Genomic DNA, 20307 nt, shown 5'->3' on the forward strand with positions numbered 1-20307 from the left:
TACATGTAGTTGCTTGAGCATGTCTGGTATAATGTGTTAGTGCCAAAAAAAAAAAAAGGTCAGAATCTCCTCAAATAGTCATCAATACAATGAGTGAATGTGAAATGTGTTTTCATGCAATGCAAAGAAGAGTTTAAGTCGAAATATAGTTTTAAAATTGTTTTCCTGTAGGAGTTGCCTCATGAAAATTAGGTCTGCTAACAAATGTCCAGTACCAATGATTATGCCAGGTTCTTTAAGGGGTGGTTGATTATGATTTCACTTTTTTAACTTTAGTTAGTGTGCAATGTTGCTGTTTGAGCAGAAACAACATCTGCAAAGTTACGATGCTCAAAATTCAATGCAAAGGGAAATCATTTCTTTTAAAGAATTCTCTGTTTAAGGACTACAACAAACAGCTGGTAGGGACTACAACGAGCTTCTTCCCGGGTTAGTGACATCACTAACCCTAAAATTTACATAAACCCCGCCCCCGAGAACACGCAACAAAAGGGGTGAGGCCATGTTGGACTGCTTTAAAGAAGAGGAAGAGTTGTTGTAGTAGAGTGTTGTTGCCATGCTGTCATTTTACACCGGACTGCTTCACAAATGAGGGTCAATTCAACACTGAACTTGCACAAAAGATTAACATGACGGCACATGCTAGTCGATGAGTTGAATCAACTCCACAGCAACTACATAAACTTATCCACTAACTATTCAGAAACATCCAGTTTCATTCTAAAAGTTGTAACTTCTTCCTGAGTCTCTCCATCCGTGTCTGACTCCAGTTTGAACAATGTAAGACTGAACACCGTTACTGACAATCCTCATTTTGGCTGCGTGAGATTCTCCAGCTTTGTTGTTGTTGAGCAACCGAAGCGTGAGCTGTTAAAGCTCCGCCCTCTTCTGGAAAGGGGGCCGGAGCAGCAGCTCATTTGCATTTAAAGGGACACGACGTGTTTTTGCTCACACCCAAATAGGGGCAAATTTGACAAGCTATAATAAATGATCTGTGGTGTATTTTGAGCTGAAACTTCACAGACACATTCTGGGGACACCAGAGACTTATATTACATTGTAAAAGTGCCATTATAGGTCCCCTTTAAAGAGATCTGGCCTGTATGAGATGTTTTCACAAAATATCGCAGTGCTCAAAAAGAACCAAGTGAAAGCAGGTCTCCAGTCACACCCTGTGCCTCGCCATTATGAGCCAGTTATATTATTGTTAAATTTGAGAACAGCTTGGAATTGCCCAAAATCTCCATCAGAGATATTATTACACCTGGTATATGAGAACTGCTTGATTACATCCCATATAACAGCACTTGTGCGTGATGTCATTATTTACGGGCAGGATCGTTTCATGGTAAACCAATATGCAATATGCCTGTTCAAAGTTACTGGAAAATACAGGGAATAGTGCAAGATAATGTGTGTCAATCTCTGGAAGCCTGGAGACAATTAATTTTATCAGGAGCACAATAATCCCAATCACAAGGTTAAGTTTACATTAAGAGTGAAATAAGAATGACCAACATAAACACACTCAAATCCAAAGCCAAGAAAAATGGGCCAAAATCACTGATATGACAGTCACAGAAGACTTACAGCTGTCATTGTTCAATGATTTTCAAGAACTTTGGCCAAATGTTTTCAGGTTATCTAAAATGAACACTGGTTTAGATTCAAGGAGACTGATAATATAATACCCATTTTATCTATAATCAGATTCTCCACATATGTGTCGCATCTGGAGTTCGAACTTCTTGAGGCACTCTTGATAAACTTCTGATTGTAAATGTTCCACTAAAAATGTAAAAGTTTACAGGGGAAAAAAGTCATTTGAAAGTGCATTATTCCTTAGTTAGACGGTTATGCTATTGATTTGTTCACGTCTCTTACATCAGTGCGGGTCTATCACATTTATAATGTACTATTTGTCAAAAGGAAATCGTGCATTCATAAAGGGTTAGGATTTTCAGTTTTAAAGCTTTACAGGAGTTTACAAAACTTGATATTCACTGAATAAACACTGTAGAGTCTGGGACTTTTGTCACATTTAGAGCAGTGAGGTGTTGTATATACAGTCCGTCTCAAACACACGTTATAGTCTCCTATTTAGACACCAGTCTAGTCTAGTCAGGTATGACAACTATTCTCTGGCAGTGGATTTCACACAAACACTTTAAACCTTAAACCATTTTTTTTTTTTGAAGTTTCTATACTGGATATTCTTTTAGCTTGATGGCATACAGTCCATTACCTAATATCAAATTTGAAATATAATACGATTTTAAACAAAGTAAACACAAAGCCAAATTAATAATGCAACTGATTCAAGCACTGAACTTCAGGTAGAGACTGAATTGTTGCATTCTGGGTAATGCAATAACTATAGTTATAACTACATATCATTGCAATGGTTATCACTGCGCATTACAATTTCAGTTCAAAACTGAAATTGAAAAAAATGTAAGAAATCAAAGATGAAAGAGATCCACCACAATCAACAGGTTAAGAACAACCAGCAGCTCTAAACTGGATGTTACCAAAGCAACTACTGTGTGTTTGCTCTTTCCAATCAGAGGTACTTTGAGGAATCAATACCCCCCACCAACAGAAGACTCGTGACTCGTCTCGAGAAAGGAAGTGGTCTTTCCTCTAACCTCACCTCTGCTGTTTCCAGCCATTTTCAAAGGAAAACTGTTATACTTTCACTGAGCACATTCATATTCACACCAATTCACTGATAATGGTTTACATTAAAACCAATATCCTGGGAAAGCAAGTAAACCGCATTTACAAGACTTTATTAATAAATCAGGTTACTCCTGACATCAAAGGCCCTGTTTGATGTGTTTTGGTCGATTGGATCACAAGTGGACAACATTAAATACAGGTGTAGATGGGGTCTAAAAGGTTTTGAGCTTGGCCACTTTCGACCACTTCTAGAGGTAGTCGAAAACACATTTAACCGGATTGCTTTCGTGGTGTAGATGCTCATATGGTCGAATGGCTTCAAACAGCCACAAAAGACCACCGACTCTCCACCTACTGACCTAACGCATAAACATTATGGGAAGTTGTCTCTGGTCGCGTTCATATTTAAATTGCGCGAGCTTATTTTGTCCATTAGGTCGAAACATCTGAAAAAAACACTCACCCATTTACCCACCCACAGACCCTCCCCTCGAAGAAATCAGGACAGAAGTGGTTGAAAGCGGACAAAAGAGACGGATTAAAATACCAGGTGTGAACGGGTATGTGTCTCCCTCGTCCAATTGTGATCCGATCGACCAAAACGCATCTTAATACCAAGTGGAAACAGGGCCAAAATATAATCATTTGTGTATCTGACTCTTGAGTAGTATGTTATGTCAGTTGTGATGTTAAATAAAGCATTAAAACCCCAAGAGAATTCCAAAATGTTAATGTGACCGCACCTTAAGGATGCTTTCCTGTCACATAGCCAGAAATGTGCACTTCAGTAAGCTGAAAAAACACAGGTTATGGTGCTCTAAACGTGCCGTAATGGGCAAAAATATAGCTGTGCCTTTTTTACTTTACTTCAATAAAGGAAAACATTTACATGACCATTGTCAGTTATGCATAATCAGGTTAAGAACGTACATGTAAACACACTGTCCCCACACCAACAAATCCAATTCTCAAACTCTTCAACATTTACATCTCACTACATGAAAGTTCCCTCAGCTCTTCATTGCTGTTTTCCTCCATCTGAGCCTGCTGGCGGCCGAGCGAGCGTCTGAGTAATGTGACAGCTATGGCCCTGTGAGCTCAATGTTTCCAGCCCTGCGAGCTCCAAGAACAGCTCTGTTGTCATGAACACTGGTAAAACAGTCTTCACCCTCACTAACACGTTAAAGATGGCAAACACTGTCTATGGGCTGAGATGGTCATCACAGAACTTCTTAAGTATAGAGAGACTTGCTCATTTTTTAAAGGAATAAAAACATCATAAAAACAAACAGGTTTGCTGCTCTTAGTTGGTCTCCCAGCAAAATCAGGGTGAACTGTTGGCTGGTTTAAAGAGATTTGGAGCACTTTTCAGCTGGTCTGACAGGAAGACAAACAGGCTAGGCAGCTAAACACTGGCCTGGCCAAGACTAGGAGACCAGCTTAGGCATTTTTCAGCAGGATAGTTCACCCAAAAATGGAGTTTGCCAGCCCCTGGTCACTGCTGCTGTTGTTGTATGGAGAGGAGCAAATTCAACATTCTTCAAAATTTCTCCTTTTAAAGGGTTAGTCCACCCAAAAAAGAAAATTATCCATAATTTGCTCACCCTAAAGCTATCCTTGGTGTATATGACTTTCTTTTTTCAGCCAAACACAGTCTGGCTCTTCCAAGCTTTATAATGGGATTGAATGTTACCCGAGATTTTGAAGCCCAAAATAGCACATGCATCCATGATAAATATAATGCGAGGGGTTAATAAAGGCCTTCTGAAGCGAAGCAATGCATTTTTGTAAGAAAAATATCCATATTTAAAACTTTATAAACTATAATCACTGGCTTCCGGTCACGGTTGTACACGGACCTTGAGTTTGTTGCCCAGCCCTATTTGTTTGAACTGCGAGAGGCGTCTAAGCTTACGATACTCCTACATCCTACGTCATACGTCAGGTCAGAGGTCACTAGGGCTGCACGATTATGACAAAAATCATAATTGTTGATTATTCCCTTGAAATTGTAATTGCGATTATTAATTACGATTATCACAATTACATTGAATGATGTTTTGAGTAACTATACCATTGATCAACTGTATGCCATATTTTATGTAAAAACAAAAAACAAGCTGAAAACACTCTTACTGAAATTTTTTTATTGCTTTTCTATAGCAATAAGCATCAAATATCAATGATACATTGGTTTGGTTTCTTCTTTGAAAAAGTAAACATATGCATGTAATAATAAGAGGGGCTTTCGCACCATGTGGTTCTAAGAACTTAGTTATAGGAACGAGCCACCAGGGTGGTTCCCCGAGAACTAATGTTCCCATAGGCCCATTTTCCTGGTTGCATTCGCACCGCCAGTAGGAACTCTGAAGTGACTAATCTGCACTTGTTGTTGCGACTTTTATTTTGACGGATTGGTCGACTTTTATTTTGACAGCTCAGCCAGAGCACACAGTGCTCGCATTCTCCATCTTCATTAGTTTACGATCTATTTAACAGTCCTGTCTAATATGTTATTAGAAGAACTGTAATACAAAGAAAGTAGACAGTATATGAAAAGTATTAGCTTTTGCCGTGTGGTTGATGCCCAATGTCACTTGCTGAACAGAAATACATATTAATTTTTCACGTGGTCCGTTCAAAGTTGCGCTGGATTTTCTCCTTAGCGTAAGGTTTAGCGGTCCATCTATCACTGTTTTCCATGTTTATAGAGATAGTTTGTGGAATAAAAATATAAGCTGTGTACACTAGTGATGGGAAGTCCAGTTCTTTTCCGCAAACTTTTTTTTTTTACGGTTCAGTTCGTTTCAGTTCTTTTACGTTCTCACGTAATGACGTCAATTCTATCATCCCGGCGGATGAAAATAGCCTACATTCAAACACATTCAAAAAATTAATTTACAATCATAATTATTAAATAATAATAATCACCGTTGTTATCATAATCTTCTTGGATAAGTACATTTACGTTTTGCAAAAGCATCCAATACTGGCACTGATGTGCAAACAAGGATGTTTTACATGTCTTAAAGATAAAGTGAATAAACTAGTCTTCAAATTTTTACGGAAACCAGGATACAGCACATAACGCTTAAAATATAACGTGTATACAGAATATTAAATAGTAAAATTAATTTACAAGTTTTGACAGACTTGTTGCATGTTAAAATGCTGTTTAATATAACAGTTCGGTTTCAGACGATGCTATCAAGCATGCTCAGTATCTCCAGCTCATCGGTTCTCAGTATGTCTAAGTTCAGTGAACTGTTGGAGTAACTGGAGTAACATATACTTAGGGATATTGGTTTATTTTGAGTTGGAGGGACTGTCAGGCATGTCCGAAAGTGAGTAACTTAAGTAACTTGTGGATCAGCGCTGACTCGAGACGCGAACTGTTTAGAACGATTCAGTCCGATTTGGTGAACTGGTTCAGCATACACTTCCGTCACTGGTAGTTCCTTTGTGCTGGGTTAGACCTTTCACACTCTGAAGTAGTCGTGATTCGCCTCTCACAACGTGACACTCTCATAACACACCTCTTAAACACGCAGAATAATGTAAGTGGATGTGGTTTTCTTGTAATCGCACCACTGAACGATTACGAAATTATAGCATCCGTAATCATAATCACGATTAGAAATTCAATTAATTGTGCAGCCCTACAGGTCACTCTTTTGCTGGAACTCGACTTACGTACGGCCGTTACTGGAAGCCAGTGATTATAGTTTATACATTTTTAAATATGGATATTTTTCTTACAAAAACCCATTGCTTTTAACCCCCTGGAGCCATATGGATTACTTTTATGATGGATGGATACTTCTTTTTTTGGATGATTTTCATTTTTGGGTGAACTATCCCTTTAAGTTTCTGCAGAAGAAAAACAGTCATACAAATTGAGTAAGTGATGACAGATTTTCCATTTTTGGACAAGCTTTAGTTTAAACCTTTAGAACAAACAAGACACCCTAATCACAAACCGAAACAAAGTACCTAGTTAAGATCATTAAAGCACAAGCACATCATGCAACATTATCCACATAGCCGAGGGGACGGATGGATAAAAGAGGGGGAAGAGCAGCTCAGTCTTTCTCCTGTCATCTTACTTTAGCTCAACTTCCTAAAATACATCCCCCTCCAATCCATGTTACTTCCTTTCTGTGGTTGATATTTCAAATTTCTGGGAAGGCTGACTCAAGTTTCTCCACCAAACATCTTGCTCAAAACAAATCGAGCCCAAGCGATCGATGTGTAAAGGGTGTTTGAGAGAATATCCTCCCTCCTTTCCACCCTCTCCTCATGCATACTTCCAAACAAATGACCTTTCCCTATCCAGATGTGTTTCACAGTTGAGTGAAGGAGACGTGAGGATGGGGGTGGGGAACACGCTCGTCTGTCTCAACTGTTTATTTCCTCCTCTTTCTGTCTTTCCTGTGCAGTACGTATCTCATATCTCTTTGGCTCTCCTTAAGAGTTTCCCATCAGTTCAAACTCTTGAAATGTCAAACCCTCAGGGGGTACGTTACCTGTCAGGGAATATAAAGACATCGGTTGCACACAATACTGGCTGAATGGACTCAAGACCCAACCCAAGCTCAACAGTAAAACTGGGTCTTTATCTACTCACTTGGTTGGTTTCTCACACAAAGCTTCAGGAGATTTGGAGTTGTATGGACCACTTTTAAGGTTTTAGTCACCATTTATTAGGGCTTCAAGTCTGTAGCTCTGAAAGTGTGTAGCCTATTGTAATTGTTAAATTTTCCAAGGATCAGCATTCTCCCCTTAAAGTGATCAGGGCAGACCAAACCGTAAGTCATAGAGACTTGAAACTTTGAGGGCTGGTAGTACTCACACCGTCTACAACATCACCAAGGCTCTCCCCAATCGGCCTGACGGGGGCGCTACAGCGGTCAAAAGTATGAAATGGCTCATACCTCCTGAACCATTAGGCGTATGCTGGAATCCTTGGCTCAAGACGGACAAATCGCATGCTTCGGATTTGCCTCGGCGAGATTTTCAGGTATTTTGGATTTTTTGAAAAACCTACATTTTTGAACTAGTCCTAGGTTTTTGACCCAATCGGAACCAAACCAGTGCAGCGACATTCTCCAGAATTTCATTGTCACTAGTTATCAAAAAAAGCTGAAATTCCGATTCACGGTCCCTAAAACGTTCAAAGTGGCCGGAGCCACTTTTACGAAAATGGCTATAACTCATGAACGGAATGAGATATTTTCACCAAACTCAGCACACCTATGTAAGAGCTCATTCTGTGATCGTGTAAAAAAGGACGCAGCAACTGGCCACTTGATGGCACTATAACAGCAAAAAACATGAAAATGGCTATAACTACTTCACCGTTAGTCTGATCGACTTGAAATTTTGCATGCAGTGTCTTTGTCCGAGGTGCCATGATTGTCTATGAGGACACTGACATAGACAAGGTTAACAGAGGCCAATCGGAGCGAAATTCGCTAAACCTATTTGACTCACGGCCCTAGAGGCCTGTGAGAAATTCAAAGAAATCGGCCACCGGGGGGGCTCCTTCACGTTTTTCACGTGTGTAAAGCATTGTGCATCGCATGATTTTTCACGCACGCCCACGACATTCGTGTCACATGGTAGAACTCCTCATTCTGAGCAACTTTGCCTCTAGGACCGCCACTGTCCATCGAATTGTTCATTAAATATTGGAGATGATTTAAAAAAAACAGCTTTGGTGAACTAGTCCTAGGTTTTTGGCTCAACTTTGATAACGGTTAAAAAGCTTTATAAACCATAAATTTCCTATGGTAAATTGCCTGTATTGGCTGTGAATGGTCTTTTCCATCTATGATCTAGGTGGTTACAGGCTTGCTAATTAAAACATAATTTTTACGCATGTGCTTAAAGGCCTTAAAGCACTTGAACACCGATAATTGATGCTCGCAGCTATATTTGCAATTGCAATACAAAAAGCCATACAAAGTTGGATCTACAGGAGGGTGAGTAAAGGCCAGCTCACACCAAGGACAATAAAGTTAATGTTAAATGTTAAAAATCTTTCTAAGTTTAAAATAATACAAGAGTCCAGACCATAACTATAACGACACTGAGGAATGATTGAAATCACTCTCAGAATGATTTTTTCTGGCTGATGAACAATAAAAACATTAACAACCAATCAGTATCCATACCTACTTTAAAAGGCTTGAGCATTTAAAGAGGAAGATGACAAAACTGCAGTGCTCACATATAGTAAACATAAAGTTATCGTCCATTAGTGTGGATGCCAATATAGTTATCATTATATTTATCGTCCTTGGTGTGAATAGCTCTAAAATCATGACAGAATTGTCAATTACATCCAAAACGACCACTATAAAGTCACATTGGTCAGGATAAACTGAGCAGTTCTGGTGGACCAAGGTCAGTTTCTCTGAGAGCATATGACTGGATGGTTTATAAAATGGCAAAATATACATAAAACAATTTTAATAAAAGCAACCATACTGTACACTAAATTGCTGAAATTGCCAATGATGTGCAAAAAAAATATTTTCAAAAAGGTCCCCCATCTGGTAAGACTCAAACAGATGGTCCTGCCCCAAACTCATTGTTGAGCCAATGTTGGTGTTGAGCTGTTCAGGATGTTTAGACAGTCTTACAGAGTCACAATGTTGCACTTTTCAGAGGACTCAAGCTACTAATAGCTTTCTTATAGTTGAATATTAAACTGGGATATAGTATTTTAACATTACACACTCTAAATTCACCCAAATGCCAAACTTTTACACTCGAAATTCTAAAAAAATATATTATCTGTTTATTATCTAAGGCTATTGACAGATTTTGGACCTGACACATGGGGAAATGAACACTTATGACCAAGTAAGCATGGTGACAATTGATTATCATCATGTCATCTCAGGGCATGCTGTGTGTAGGACCATATTCTGGCAAAAAAAAAAAAAAAAAAAGGTATTTTAATTCCTTGTTTTATATAAAGAGGTAGCTTTAAGAGGGAGACGACAGTGTGTGTCACCTCAAAAGACCCATGAGAAAACAGCAACCTTCTGTGTAGTTCTCTGATAGGGGCCCCTTAATTAACACCATTGATGGGCTTAGCCAGCGACAGAACTGAACACGAAGCTTTTCAGCATATTCTATACTGCGGTACAAGCCATTGTGAGAAAATGATGTGTTATTATCAGTTATTAACTGCACACTGCAGTCTGTGAGAAACACGGACATAAAACAGAATTGTGAATGTTTTAGGTTTACGCAAAGAAATAAACTACTATTTTTCCATTCTTAATGTATAAACAAGCAGATAAGTATGTATGTAGGTTAATATGTGTGTGAAGATACTTAGTAGACAAACTTGACAAATCTGTCATGTCCTCGCTGTTAAAATAATTCATAAACACTATATAAATTGTGAAAAAGAGTAAAGTATTCCTTTTGTTTTAAGGATAGTCTGTAGTAATTAACAGGAGGTTTATATAAAAACAAAGAAGTCTGTGCTACGTCCTCATTTGCAGAGCTAAGTAAACAAGTGTGTAGTTGTTTCCAGAGTTAGGATTTAATTGCACACAGAGTAGTTTACTTAGTAGATGGCTTGTTGCATTTACTGCACACACACACACACACACACACACACACGTTCTACAATAAACTATGTTGACTTCAGAACAGCATCCACAGCACTGGATGTACACCTTGACAAGATGCCAGTGTGATACAAGTCTAGATGATATCTATCCAGATCACATAGATTAGAGCTTGAAGCTCATTTGTCTCAAAGCATTTCAACTTTGAGCTTCATTACAGACTGTATGCATGTAAAAAATAATGTGCAAAAGACAGACTGCAAAGCAAAGACGCAACAATCCATCATGCATTTCAGTCCAGAGATCACCACTCCTTCCTTTCCTTTACAAATACATCTATAGGTTATTGATGGAAAGGGCCTGCTGGACTGCAGATGCACACAGCCTACTCATGATTCAACATAACACAACTAAACAAACAATCTCCTTCATTCAAGAAGGACTGGACCACTTCTACAAAACTTACAAGAATCCATCTGCCCTATTCGCATCTCTAAATTGACAGTAACATGCATGTTTTGTGGTGGTGCAAGATTAGTGCACACGCTGAACTGATGTGGAAAAGTTGCATGTGTCATGTTGTATTCTGGGCATGTGCGCTGTGATGGTTCATCCACAGATTATCAATGTATCCGCACTCCTGAGCTGGTTATGTGATGCACGCTCTGCTACTTCAACATAAACCGTTATCTAATGCATTATAAGACCATCTACCTACACATAACTATTCCTTTATTTCTCAGTGGAGACATTTTATATTCGGTTCAGCAACTGTGTATCAACGCATCAAAGGATGGTCGTCTTGATTTGATGGATAAATGCATGGCAACAGTTGCTGAATTGTGGGTGTTATGTGATGATACATGTACCAAATCATACACTCACCATCTATTGCCCTTGCTGGAAGCACCACCTCCAAACTGTGTAAAACCCCCAAAAAGAACAATCCGACAAGCAGCCTGTCAGCTGCGAAGCGCAACATTATATTTCACAGGGGGGAAAAATCCAGAAACAAAAGAGCAAATAAAATGCAAAAGCAAGGTCCGATGATCCAGTAAAGCTGCAGTCTGATCACGGCTGATGCGCCTCTCCAAATGCGCACACTGGCGCAAAAGGCTTCTTCTGGCACACACGATTCACGTATTCCTTGAATGCATGGCACAACCTATGGCTGATATATGTCTAATACACGGCATCACCATGGAGACAGTGCGCTCAAACCATTCCTTTGTTGAGGATGACAGCCAGCGCTCCGCTCTGTGCCAATGACACCTATGAATGTGAGCCCGATTCTCTCTGTTGCTGCTGGTAACACAGATTGGGCGAAATGTGTGGTCCAATCCTGAACTGGTGATGTTCGGCTCGTGAACCGGTTCACTTTTGCATGAACCGCGAGTCGGACATCAATTGGTTCGAGAATTCCGACTTGTCTGGTATCTGAGACTGCAGGGAAATATTATATTCATCAATGTTATATTCACATTTTTTTAAATGAATAATATCTTCATGTTTGCCCAGGTCTTTATGTTATGTCGTGTATTTACTGCGTTTAATGTGTGGGCCTATGTGACTGACTGTAGCTACTGTAATAAAATAACAGTAGCCTAATAAAAATTTACTGCACCTCAGGTCTGACACAAAATGAGCCAATAACTGGTGAGTGACATGACTCTTGAAGCTTGAAATTAATAAACATATATTTACCAACATGTATAAAGCATATGAAATGTCAAGAAACGTCTGGGAACACGCGAGGACGTAAAAGAACCGATGAACTGGTCAAAGGACCAAACTGTTCGAAAGAACCGATTCGCGCAAATGAGTCGGACTTCCCAACATGAGCCCCGCTGGCTGCTGTGTGACGTCAGGAAGAGAGCTCCATCCCTGTGTTGATCGATGGAGAAGCGCGGAGCTTCTTTATTGGCTGATGTGATGTCGACATAAGGTATCATCCAATCAGAAACGCATGCGGTGAGTCGACGGCGAGAAATACGACACCTACAACGTCTTAAGAGATTTAGTATTGCAAAACTGAATACTTTGAGAGTTTTACCGACGTTATTACATCTAATGTGGAAACATGAACGACCCATTAAGTTATAGTGAACTGGGTACAGTATTTAGTTAAATTGTGAAGACGTTTGTATTGCAAAACACAGAAGCGACTCTAGCATCCTCTTACTGTAGTATCCTACTGTTAATTCTCATATGTTATATGTTTAGTTCCTGTTCTGATCATTATAAGAGTGATTTAGGGATTTGGAGAATAATTAAGAACACATAAACAACAAATTATTTCAAAAAGAAAACAGAATGTGAGGCATATCTGAGCTGTTTAAAGCTCTCAGTGTGGGGGGGAAACATCTAAACCAAAACCAAGGGTAAGACACAAATAAACACGTGCATGTGCATGGGTTGAAAAACAGCCTTAATTCTGCTCAAGGCTCACAAATAGAAAATACTTTGAATGACTTCCAAATAAAAAGGAAACAATTATCTGGCAAAATTTGCAACAATTATACCTTTTCTCCATAAATGCAGAACTGCTTACCAAGCACTCAGAGCTCAGCTCAAATCCTGTTGTGTAACTAAATGAGTTTATCCAAGAATCTCACTGTGACCAACTGCGCAAGTAAACAACAACTTTCAGTCTAACACACTAACAGATGGTAAAGAGCACAAAATACTGTATAATACTTAAGGACACTGCAACAGAGAAAACATTCTCATCCACACTGTAAGAAAAGACCATAGAAATAGGGCATAATGAGGAATATTTCGTAGGCCTATAGATTTTTTCACAGGTGTTTTACTCATAGGCTATTTTGAATTATGCATTGCATTTTGTGTTTTGGGGTTAAAAAAGAAATGTTCAGTGTCCTAGCAGAAAATCACCAGTAGGCCTTTTCCATTTTTCAAAAGATTTTTTTCTTACAGCCATATTTTACCACAGAATGTGAAGGTGATAAAGACTGGCCTAATTCAGGGTATTTCAAATCTAAAACGCTTCCATATAAGCTTCCCAACAAGAAACAGAATAATATATTTAACTTTCATTGCATTTTAGTTTCAGTCAGCAAATGGATATGTTAATATTTAGACCATAACATTCATAATCTTAAGAAAAATCACATGTAAATAACCTTGTTATTTTTATAAAATTGTTTACATAAGTCTGGGTGTAAACTATAATCCTTTGCAGCTTTGGAAGGGCTTGATATGGCATTTTATGTTTGTTTTTTGTGCATCAATGCAGACAGAACATTATAAATAAATAATCGCACAGAGAAATGATGTGCTGTGAATTCCAACAAATGAAAGCTACGTTTTTAATGGTTTATTTGAGTATGTAAGAGTACTGCAGTGGACTTCCATTAAATCTCTTCGATCGTGCATCTTTAATAATGACCCACAAGGCCCTGCAGGGACTGAACCTGCAACCAATCACCAGCCCAGATAATGTTTTTCTTTTGTCAAATCAACAACTTCAATAATTAATGTGGTTCAGATAACATAATATTTTGAGTTTCTGTTGATTAAACCAATCGCCTTCATCGAATTAACTCAAAAATTTAATTTCAGTGAACTCAAAATTTTTAGGCAACCAGGTAACTTACTTTTAGTTAAACCAACAATTCTTTTCTAATGTTATTCAATAAGAGCAGTAAGAGCAATCATGATTCATTGTCAATTTATTATAATACAGCAAAAGGTTGCAATAAAAAGAAAAAATAATAATTAAAAACAAAACAGCCAAAAAAGTAATTTCAAATTTAACATGTCCACAAAATAAACACACACACACACACACACACACACACACAAAATGAATAAATAAATACATAAATGAGACATAAATCATAAATTTAAATTATGTAAATGTTCAAATGCTGTTATTTTGTCTGCTCTTTTGATGCAAAATCATAGTGCAGATGGGCTCAGTATTTTACGTAAATATGAACAACAGCCATATTAACCATAACAATAAAAGTTATTGCAAAATGATTTGAAAGGTTTTTCAGTGTACGGGTTTCTTATGTACATTTAGGGACAGATTCATTCTTTGAAGCATAAACTCTTTTGTACCTTTCTTTCAGAGAGTGCATAATTCAGATTCCATAATAACCATCAACATTAAGCCATTAGAAATCTTTTGAAGCACATCATTGAAGAAATTTAGCCATTATGAACATTCTTTAGTTCTGCATTCACTTTTGCACAATAAATGTGCAGCAGTCTATGAGCCTGATTCCCCAGGACTCTATTCTTCAGGAAGAAGATTCATTTTCTTCTGAAGCGTTTTATTCTTTTCATAGTCAGTGGTTCACATCGACTAATTATGATACTGTTCTGTAAGTGTGTCTTTGTGTCATTACAAGCAAAGACACGAATGATAAGTGTGTTAATTGTCTTGGATTCAGTCACACTCAAGCCGCGCTTAACAGCTCTAACTGCTCATACTTTAAGCATTTTAAGTTGGTGTTTCGTTCTAAACATGCTTTCTTTCAGAGGAAAGAAAGTGCACCAGCTCTCTCCATGTTGCTCACGCATGGGCTGGCATCATTGTTGGCCCCTTGTGGAAATCAAGGACTACTCTTCCGTCCAAACCGTGTCTTCTTTGATTGGCAAGGTGTAATTGGCCGCTGGTCAAGCAGGTACTAGCGCTGAATACCTGAGGTAATTTTATGTTACGCTATTTGCTAGCCTACATGGCATAATGATCTCATCTCCGTTAATACTTCATTTATTCCGAAGGTATGACCAATTGTTTTCCATATATCCATTTTCTTTAAAGTATCCTTGAACAGGGGGTTTAAATTGGAATGGATTCTTCTTGGCTGTCAGTGTTTTATCGTTCAACAGCTGGAAAAAATCATTCTGAAAGAGATCCAACAACATTGTTCCTCTATATTGTTATAGTTGTGGTGTGGAGTATTATTTTATATTTAGAATAATTTTTAGAACTAATCTATATTTAGAACTAATTCTTTTAGAACTAATCTATATTAATCTATAATTTAGAACTAATCTATATCTATAATTATCATTATTGTTATCGTCCTTGGTGTGAACAGGCCTTTAATCATGGAGCGGACCATAATTCGAGGCACAGGCTGAGGTCCAGGGAGTGGAGGTTGCACCCTCCGGTTGTCAACTGAATTTGTCAGAAGTTGTACTTGTTTGCATCCAGCAAGACATCACAATGTCCTCTCTGGTTTGCTCAATCTCCCCCAGCGCCTCTGGGAACAGATGCTATGGCCCATTTGTGGTCCAAGGCCAATCTGCATGCCTTTCCACTTGTGTGCTTACTTTTGGTTGTTCTGTGGCGAGTTCAGAAGAACAAGGTCCGTCTTCTCTTAGTGGCCCCATTTTGGCCATCACACACATGGTTCTCAGATCTGATCTTTTTTCTAGAGAAACCTCCTTGGAGAATCCCAATCACAGGCAATCTCTCTCATGTTCAGGGCTTGCTATGGCACTACTGTCCAGAGATATGGAGACTATGGGTTTGGCCTGTGAACAGGGGACTTTGATGGATTCAGGCCTTTCATCTAATATCGCTGAGATCATTCTGAATGCTAGAGCCTTCTCTAAGCCTTGTCTCTATGCTTTGAAGTGCCGTTTATTTACGTCCAGGGGCATACAAGACAGAGTGGATCCAGTTCACTGCCCAGTGCTGGAGATTCTGCAGGAGCGTTTTACTGCTGGAGCAGGTATATGTCGCAGCTGTTGCTACTAAACATGTTCCTGTTACAGGCATATATTTAGGAAGACATTCGCTCGTGTTTCGGTGCATGCATGGGATGAGATGGCTAAAGCCTAAATGTCCTGTATTTATTCCATCTTGGGACTGATCTGTGGTTCTGGAGGCTTTGACAGGACCTCCTTATGAGCTGCTAGAGTCTGCCTCACATAAGCTTTTTACTCTCAAGATGGTCCTCTTGCTGGCCCTCACTTATCTTAAGAGAATTGGAGACTTGCAAGCTTTGTTGTTGAGCCCTTCTTGTTTGGATTTTGATCCTAGTCTAGTTAAGGTCTTGCTGTAACCAATACTTTCTTATCTTTTTCAAGGTGGTTTCTTCTTCGCTTTGCACGCAGACTGTTATTTTCTCTCCTCCTCCTTTTGAGTCACAGGAGAAAGAGAGGTTGCATAGACTTTGTCCTGTTAGACTCCCCCTGTAGTCAATAATTTTATCCCTTAACTCATGTTTGATCACCATAATGACATATTTTAACGTTTATTTCCTTGAAAAAAAATTCTTCATGCCTCAAAATAGCTTGAATGTAACTCTACACCCTTGCCTTATTTAGTATGCGTGGTTCTATGCATATGCAAATTAGACCCGCCTCCACTCACTCACACCAGCTCAGAGATCCACTCGTTGACAGTGATTTCAAACCTTTCACCCATCATTTCCCTCTGATTTTAGGGACAAGTTATGGGTAGGGTTAGGTTTAGGGGTAGGGATAAGGTTAGGAATACAGTATGTTTTTGGACAGGAATGTTGTTCCAGGATTGTCAGGTACTGATGCAGCGTTGAAGAGATCTTATGAAAGGGGACGTCTAGGTTACGTGCGTAACTTTGGTTCTCTGAGTAGGAACATGATGCTGCATAGTTGGCCTTACTTTTAAGTCTCTGCTTGGTTTCCCTCATAGTAAATCCATCTATGATAACGCGAGCACATTTTATGAGGCGTCACTTCACTGAAGACTCATTAGAATGTGCTTGTGCTATAGATGGAGGGTGGGCGGAGCTAGTGCTATCTGCCAATAAATCGGCATCATTAAATACAGGCTTTAGAGAATTGCTCTCTACCTGGGAACCAAAGTTACATAATGGGCTTTCGCACCGAATAGTTCTAGGAACTCAGTTATATGAACTAGCCATTAGGATAGTTCCCCTAGAACTAATTTCTCCCCCAGGCCATGTTCCTGGTTGCATTTGCACCGGGAATAGGAACTTTAAAACTCAGTGGCGTCTTTAAGCATGGCATTTACAAACGTTAAAAACCGTACCTGCAGATAGCAGGTAAATGACGTTATCGCTTTTTTACATGTTCGTGAAGTAAATATGTTTACACTGCTTTTTAAAAAGGCAGTGGCTATTTGCAACAAATGCAAATAGCAATAGATGCTATTTACACCAAGTGAAAATAGCATATTTTCTTAGCGATAGATGCTATTTACAATAGAAAGTGACAACAGCAGCATTGTCTTAGCGATATGCTATTTACACTAGGTGACAATAGCGACTGATTCTATTTACACCATGTAAAACATCAGTTTTTTGCAATAAGAGTAAAGATGCTATCTATACTTTATATTGGCAGATACTCTTTGCACCTCAGTATTTTTGTACATTAACAGAATGCAATAATATCATAGAGTGTAAATGATTATATTTATTGAAATTATTAAATGGATGCTGCCTCATTGGGAGAATAAAAACCCTCCCTACACCTTCCCCTAACCCTACCCAATAAACACTTTTAATATTATTAAACACTCGTAAACAGCTTATTTCCACTTTTAGAACATTATTTTCATTTTTATTGATAATAAATGCAAACTCGGCAAAAGGCGGATTCAAACCCACGTTGCTCATGTTAAAAGCTAGGTTTGTGAGCCTTACTCACTACTGCTGCACCACAGAAGACATTGAACTCTGTGTATCTTTTTTAAAACTTGAGTGGCCTGAAGAGCTATAATTTCGACAATGTCCTAGTTAATGGCACTGGTGAAGGAGGGAGTGAAAATAGTGAGCAAATTTGGATGCTGGAGCAAGAGAAACAACTCACAGATACAACTGTCACATAAAGGTATTTTTATCTCAAATGTGTCCTACATTGAAAAAGTGTCATCTTACTCTTGTCAACTGAATCAGCAGATTATCTTTTTTAGTTTGATATATAATACCTAATTGTTAATATAAACACACACTAACCCACTGTGGAGATTTAGCAACTTTGCAGTTGAATTACTGTTTGAAATGTAATATTACAATTGTGTTAATGGTGTAGAAGACCATATTTGTTGATTAAAGGAATAGTTCAAACAAAAATGAAAATTCTGACATAATTTACTCACCCTCAAGTTGTTCCAAGCCTTATAAATTTCTTTGTTGAAGACAAAGGAAGATATTTGGAAGAATGTTTGTAACCAAACAGATCTTGCCCCCCATTTACTACCATAGTAGGAAAAATAAATACTATGGTAGTCAATGTTTCATTTTGGGTGATCTATCCCTTTAAACACATTAAATATCAGTATTATACACTGGTAAGACTTGCTGCTGTATTATTACAGCTACCAAAATATGTTCTAAGAGCGTTTTGCTAATGTTATTAAAAGTTACTTAAAAAGCTAGTGTTTTAAGTTATGAAAACTTTATTTCTGAGGTTTTTTTTTTTTATGTTTTAAAAATGTTTTTTCTTGGTGTATGAATGTTAAGGGAACATTCCATTGTGCAAACATTATGGGAACATTAACTTTGAATGTTCTCTGAACGTTCTGAAACAAGTAGTAACATTTAAAAGAACATTAGATGAACGTCCAACTAATGTTTCAGAAAAAAAGTTGTATAAACAATAAATAATGTTTATGGGCTAAAGTTTTGAGAACATTTTTAAAGACCAGATAACTTTGAAGGAACATTCTTTTAAAGTTATGGAAGAACGTTTGTTTATAACTTTGAGAGAACCTTGCCAGAACGTTCCCTGTTAGCTGAGATACAATCTGCTGTTCTTCTGTTCAGGATTGCCGTTCATTAGACTTCTCTGAATCTCAGTCTAAGAAAATGGATCTTTTCCTTAATTAAAAACAGAAATGAACACATTTGAGATGTTTTGTATTAAAGCTCCTTTTAAAAGGGAAATTTATGGTCATCAATATTACTTGAGACAGATAATTCATAGTTCTGAAAAAATGTCATGTTATGAGTACAACGTGTTCTATCGCCCTTATTTGACTACAAACTGTGAGATGTTTCAGGCATGGGAAAATGCACAATGCAGTCTTTGTCTCAACAACTTTAAACTCCCTTGGAGTTGTTGGTTTTGGAAAGTGCGACCTGTCTCCCTGAGTTCGGCTTTTGTGAGTCCTTGTCAAAACAGGATAAAGGGTCGACAAAATGCAACAAAAAGTGAGGAAGTGCCTTTGAAGTCGGTTGAATGTTAATGACCCTTTTAAAAAAATAAAATTAAATAAATCATTGTGGCAACCTACAGAGCAGACCTGTGTTGCCTGTGAAGGATCTTCACCTAATATAAAGCAATGGAACAAAAACTTGTATTAAGGTAGATTTTTATTACATAAGCATTATGTAACTGTCTGAAATATAGTAGTTATGGAGTTTGTGTGAAACTCTTGGTATATGATACTGCCATCTAGTGGACAGAGGAGGAAAAGCATACAGCTTACAATCAAGCTGTTAGTAGCTTTCAACTGTACCTGAATATGTCCGAGCCTGGAGAAGAGAATAGCTATGGTTTGATAACAAATGGCAACTTAGTTAAATATATGTCATTTACATTTTAATTGATTATTGGCTCATTAAGTTATTTTTAAAACCAATACTAATTGCATAACTACCATTGATTTGAACAAATCTATTTCTTCATTTATGCTACTTTAGTTGTCTTCAATTCGTTGTAGTACTGGCTAGTTGTAGGCAGCTGAATTTGACCACAGCTTATTTAAACATCAGTACTGCCTATACGAAAATTAACCATGGTTAATTTAGAACATACAGAAAACTTTGAAAGCTATAACTGAAAAAAAAAAACTGATAAGAATATATGATAGCAAAAAGGCTTTTACTTGCTAACAAGTGTCTAAATGGGACTACAGAGGTTGTTGATGACCTTAAACATCATCAGCCGAACAGGTAAACTCATATTCACTAGTCGCTTTCACAGCCTTGTTGTCTTTATAATCGCGCTCTTGGAAACTATTCTAACTCAAACTTTCAGGGAAAATGTTTGTAAATAAAGACCGAAGAGTTGTCGGAAACATAGTTATGGTGAAGTTGAA

General features: G+C 38.1%; 1 protein-coding gene across 3 annotated transcripts in view; it reads right to left on the minus strand.

Annotated features, from left to right (window-relative positions):
* The window catches only part of lrp1aa (low density lipoprotein receptor-related protein 1Aa), a 177184-nt gene extending 165596 nt beyond the window's left edge, over positions 1–11588 (minus strand). For 2 of the 3 annotated variants that reach the window (XM_051912128.1, XM_051912127.1), the window contains exon 1: positions 11160–11587. The gene's annotated coding sequence lies outside the window, so the exon portion shown is untranslated. Of the gene's footprint in view, positions 1–11159 lie in introns of all 3 variants that reach the window. The other variant, XM_051912126.1, reaches the window with a different exon arrangement.
* Between the last annotated feature and the right edge of the window lie 8719 nt (positions 11589–20307).

Source organism: Ctenopharyngodon idella, chromosome 11 (genome assembly GCF_019924925.1).
Source record: "Ctenopharyngodon idella isolate HZGC_01 chromosome 11, HZGC01, whole genome shotgun sequence".
NCBI lineage: Eukaryota > Metazoa > Chordata > Actinopteri > Cypriniformes > Xenocyprididae > Ctenopharyngodon > Ctenopharyngodon idella.